Raw genomic sequence first — 6,249 nt, forward strand, 5'->3', positions numbered from 1 at the left:
AATTTTGCTATAAGATAATGAACTACAACAAAGGATCGGTAAGTACCTATCGGGCTAGCAATAAGTCACTCATGGTGACTTGGTGGTGCACTCCCACAAAGCGTTTCAAAAATTCTTCCTCCAATTCAATGAAGGTAGTGAATAAGGCGTTGGGCTGATTGGCGTACCATTTAAAAGTGAACTCTACTAAAATATTAACAAAGTGATCGAGCAAAAGCTCATCATTATTGCAAAAATTACACCAAAGGGCTCTAAGTTGGGCTATGTGTTGGAGGGGATTGCCAAGACCCTCAAACCTCCTGAAACAAGGGAGGACAAACATTGGAGGGTATTTAATATAATCATACACCCCAGAATAAGGTCTACCCTATCACACAAAGGTCTCAACTTGTTGGGCTTCCAATGCCGCCATAATCTTAGTTTTGACCAGGGACAATATGTGTGAGTTAGAAAAGACATGCTAATGATGACCAACATCGGAGGAAGTGAGATGAATATGCTGGAAAAATGAGAGAGGAACAATAGGATTGGTATGACTTACCTCACCATAAGTAAGCGGAGAAACAATGTCGGACCTACTCTCTTACCTTGTAATACCACTTTTTGGGTAGCAAGGAGGGTGATCCAAGCCTACATATGAGCAATTATATCATCCTTGCTTTAATCCCCTTGATCAACTACAAGGCTATGATGTACTTCAACAACCTCATGATGATCATCTTTGATAAGATTAGGGGCTTAGCTCTCAATATTTGAGCTTTGCACTGGTGTGGTTGCAGTCATAACCTAGCTACTGGCCATCTCAAAATCATGGAGTTCCTCACTAATGCATGCGGGTTCGCGACCTTAGTTCTACAAAAAACATAATGTGGTGTTTAATACATGGACAAATAATCTAGAAAATGTGCAAGGAAATCACAACAATAATTTTTATTTTTAATTAATCACTAGGATGCAAACGCAAGTATACATATCACACAAGTAATATAGGCTTTAATTGAGTCCTAAGTATCTACCCCAGGGAGGTGGAAATTCTTATAATTATAACTCAAAGAAACAATATCTAAACTATAGAAAATTTACTTAGAAAAGCAGTCAAAATTTGTTTTATGTAACTAAATAAACTATGTTTACTACACTTATCTCGAAGATAAATCTAATGAGTCTAAACTAAGTTTTATCTGAGAAGGTTTCAAATTTAAGAAAGTATCATTACCCTTTACAATGAGGTTATAGTTAATGAATAATCCAAATCTTTGTAAAATATATTGTGCCAAATAAGAGCAATTTTATTTTTTATCCTCTTTACGAGCGACAAAGAACATCGGTTGATCTAGAATTTTGTCCCTAAATCCATGATTATGCTGGGAAGTTACTAGCTCTCACTCTAGAGTTCCCACGTTCCCCTCACTTGAGGGCTAACATGTCCCTTTAGTTTCCAAACATTTGGACCAATTAAGGATTTTAGTCTGTCACCCTAAAATCTCCAATTCTACGCCCAACAATATATATTTTCCTATCTACTTTCACTTGAACCCATAAACTACATTCTCATTCATGAGATCAACTGTGATTCTTACTTAGTTGAAGAAAGCATAGCCCTCTCAGATCATATGTTTCACAAAAAATTCTAACAAAGCAATTGGTCAGATCGATAATTAAATGAAAATCAAAGTTTGAATCATCACAATTATGAAAATAAAAAGCTTCTAAATAATTTTGATTCTTCACATGATTATATCTCATTGTAAGGAGAAGGACAAAACAAACTACTGAGATTTTATGAGGAAGATACAACAAAACATGGATTTAAATATAATAACAAGTTGACCCAATAAGAAAAAGTAAAGTACAAACAACTTATCTCAATTTCCTCCCCAAGAAAATCCCTTGAAGTTTCTTTGAATCGCTTTCTCTTCTTACAATATTACTCAATTCTCTCTAAGAAATGTAACGAAGAAGAAATTTCTCACTTTCTCTATCCTCTTACAACTCTTTAGAAAAAAACCTCTTTAACACACTCACTCCACTTAATTCCCCCTAATACACACACTTTTGTGTCATAAAATAATTATTATATAATGTAGGGCCTAATTCCTAAGAGACTTCTTTGGCACCCCTTTGAAATTCATCCAAATTCAATATATTTGTAAAAATAATTGTCTTTGGTGCCTAGGAACCCAAATCAGGTGCCTAGGCGCCTCTTTCTCTGCATCCTGGCTCCTAGGTGCCAGTTCAAAGTCTTCAAAAGCAGTCTTTTAACTACAAATTTTGTCCTTTTTGCTTCCTTTCAGCTTCAAATGCCTAACTTAGTGACCTGCAACAAAAATATGAAATTAACTTTCTTTAAAGTGCAATATCACTAAAATTAAGCATTAAATGCACATATAAAATTTGAATATTTTTAGACATGTCAAAATTCTTCAAACTTAACTGTTACTTGTCCTCAAGTAACTCTTTTACTATGTAAAAAATATGATTTATGGTAGTGAGATTTACTTAAAGATTTCTATAGTTTTTTTTTTATAAATACAATGGTAAGACTTTAGAAAAATTTTCAATAACTCAAGTTAAAACTAGAAATGTAAGAATACCTAGTAATCAAGTTTAAGAGTTCTGATTTTCTATTCATTTCAAGAATAATTGTAGTTTTTCATACAAAGGAGGCTTAGAAGAATTACATGTAAAAGAATTTCATGAGAATTTTATTAGTAAGGATGTTAATATTTTAAATATAAGTTCAGAAATGTAATTAAGTCCCTTTCTTTCAAATGATTTAAGTAAAGCCCATTTTTGACTAGGCATCTTCTCAAGCTTCTCTTCACACATATTTTTAGCTTTTGCTTTTCTTTTTTTTTATATTTTTCTTTTCCTTTTCTTTTAGGATTGTTTTCAATCCCCTTTTTTTCTTTTCTTTTCATGCAAGGATTACTATATCTGGATAGACTTTAATAATTTTGAACTTCACTATCATTCTCCTAAAGTTACAAACTTCTCGCATTTCTTTACTTTATAAATGCATATTAGCTTTAGCAAAGACTTTTCATAAAGTCTCAATTCTTTCTTCTTATATGTAACTCTAAGATTCTTAATATTTTAAAAATACAATTTCCTTTATTTTAAATAGTATAAGCATAGTCTTATGCTCTTATACTAAATACCTTAATTCTAGAACTAAACTTTATTATTAAAAACTTTTACTTAAGCTTACTATGATATTTATAAAATAAAAAATATAGTTATCTCAAGTTAACCTCGAACACCAAAAGGTCATGTTAAAATAATTTAAAAATATAGTTTATTGAGGAAAAATAAAGTTTAGTCTCATTTTAAAAAAAAATTCCTTCCCCAAAACTTCAACTTTTTTAACAGGTAAAACATATAGTGTAGAAATGTAGGTAGAAAGAAAATAATAAATGCAATCAATAAGACTGACCTGTAAAGGGTTTTGAACATGAAACTACGTAAGTACCAATTAAAAATATCAGATGTATAAATACATAAAGTTTCATTAAACATGATATATCAAAAAAATTTGCTAAGTAAAGGACAGTTCTAAACATAAGAAATAAATTTAAACACATACAGTAGCACAGTAAAAACAAAAAATCCAGTACCACAGATAACAAGTTGAGTATGATACTTTACAATAACTCTACATCTATTTATCATAAACACAAAAGCAAACTACAATCATCAAAAATAAAGATCAAACTACTCCTCATCAACACTATCATCATCTTCTTCATCCTCCTCCTCTACATCCTCCTCAATTTCTCCTCTAGCATAAGGTGTAAAACTAGGGAAAGTTGGGAATTCCACTACATGATCAACCCTCATAAATTTTACTATAGCCTCATAAAAAGAAATATCGAAATCAACTCTTCTCTGCATGTGTTCATCATTATGGAACAAGTGAGCATCAATGCTTTTTATTAGATTCTATAGTGTCAAAATATCTCCTTGATGTATAAATAACTGCTCCATCACACTATCCAATGAAGTAGTATTAGAATTGGAAGGTCTACAAGCTGAAGTGGAAAGTATGTCTCTACTTCCATCCCTAGACCTTAATCCAACATGTAATTCATAAGTATGCACATTGGGTTTACTGATGGGTTTTAGGGGTTGTAATAATTCTTCCCATCTTTCATATCGTACTTCTGATTGATAACATAAATTGAAAATCAGAGCATGATATCCTAAACCTCCAATAGTCCTACCTCTAGAAAAAATGAGGGTGTTCTGACAAAAAAGAGAGCCAATATTTGTACGTTTCATTTGTTGAATGCAAAAGATCAGAGTGACTCTCTCTTTATTCACTTCACTAAGATGATTGAAAGGAAGAAGCTTAGAGAAAATGAAATAATGTCATGCCTTCAAGTGTGCATTTAACATTGAAGTGAAGAAGTTTACCTTGTGGTCATTCTTAATTTTCCAAATTTCCCTTCCATCAATAAAAAATGCAATAGCTTCATCCAACTTTGAATCAGAAGTCTCAAATGAAGAGTACTCGCAATCCATCTCATCCCACATCTGATAAAGAGCATTAATCCTTTCAAGGGTAACTTGTACCATTTTTCCATGAATGAAAATCTGATCATAACTGGCTTATCGGAGGTTGGCATAAATTTGAGATAATTGCCACTGCTGTGAAGTAGCAGAAGTTCTCCCAATGTCGATTCACAATTAAACTTTCTATAGCACCTCCAAGTCTGAAGAAAGCAAGCTCTTCAATTAACTTTTTTGAGGTGAGTAGAGTATTATAATGATTTTGAGCATTGAAGTTGACAAATTTCTTAGCATCAAAAACTTCCGTTCCATTCCCCTTCTTCATTTTATGAGCCATGAAATTTCTAAAAATTCACAATAAGTCAAAATAATTCGCAATAAAGGTATAATAAACTCCTAAAATCGAAATCAATGTTGAGAAACTTCACACCAAGGATTCTTCACTAAATCCTTCCAAGTTCTTCATTTTTTATATTTCCATATTGTAAAAGAAATTCATGGTGAAAATAAAAAATTTTTAAGCCAAAGTGATGCTCTTACCAGGAGAAGAATAAATCCAAGATTTTCATGCCTTGAAATCACCTAAAATTCGAATATGGAGAAGCCCTAGGGTGCTGCTCGGTGTGCTTTGCAAAGAAGAAAAAGAAATAGGCAAAAAATGGATGAAATTGGGCCATTTTTCGTGAATTTAGACCGATTTAGCGGTTCAACCGAACAGGCGCCTAGGCGCCAACGCTAAAAAAATTATTTTTATTATTATTATTTTTTTATTTAGCTAAAAGCGTTGAACACCAAGGCATACCGAACTTGAATTAGCCCAAATTCACATTAATTTTTATAATTAAGTAATCTTCCAACTTTCAATTTTCACAAACAACAAATAACTCACTTTTACATATAAATCCAAACAATTACAGATAAATAGTTTGGAACCTCGACATATAATTCAACATCATAATCACACTAACAACAACTTGGTGTTGTAAACTAAAAATCAAATACCAACATCGAACGCATATAAGTCTGACATTATTAACAAAAAAAAATCCAACACAACGCATCATAGAAAAGTTCTTATAAATATAAATTTTGTAATTCAACGCCACTACCAATCTTCATCTTCAACACTTTCTTTTTCTCTAAGATCTCCCATAGATTGATGGTGGACATATAAGTTATAGAAAGGACAGTTAGGAAATTCATCTATTGATTCATCCTTGATCCAAATGTTTTTCTTATACATCTGTATTGTTGCCTCTTTAAAAAGTGCAGTATGATCAAATTGTTGTTTGATTTGCCAATCTAGATGGTCAAGTTGATCAGAAATGTTGTTAATCACATTCATAATATCAATCATCTCCTTCTCCAACTTCTTAATCCTCTTTAAAACAGTAACTTAATTATCCAGAAGTTGGGGTTGTAAAAATGGTGTTGAATTTTGAGACAATTTGATCCATAGAAACATTTCTATCTTCCACTTCTTCTTTATCCATGCATTCAAACTTTAAAGATGGGTCCATAGGTTTCCAAGGAAGAAGTACCTTCTCCCAATTTTTGTAAGGAACTTGTGCTAGACTGCAAAGCAAAAAGATAGTAGAAGGATGTCCCAGTTCATAAGAAGCTTCGTTCAGTATTAAGCAATGAATAGATTGAACAATTAAAGCCCCCACATCAATTGGTCTTCCAGTTTGGATACAATAATTTAAGATAGCGCTCTCCTTCATCATTTTGTTGAGT

The sequence above is a fragment of the Phalaenopsis equestris genome, unplaced genomic scaffold, assembly GCF_001263595.1.
Source record: "Phalaenopsis equestris unplaced genomic scaffold, ASM126359v1 Scaffold223141, whole genome shotgun sequence".
Classification (NCBI taxonomy): Eukaryota; Viridiplantae; Streptophyta; class Magnoliopsida; order Asparagales; family Orchidaceae; genus Phalaenopsis; species Phalaenopsis equestris.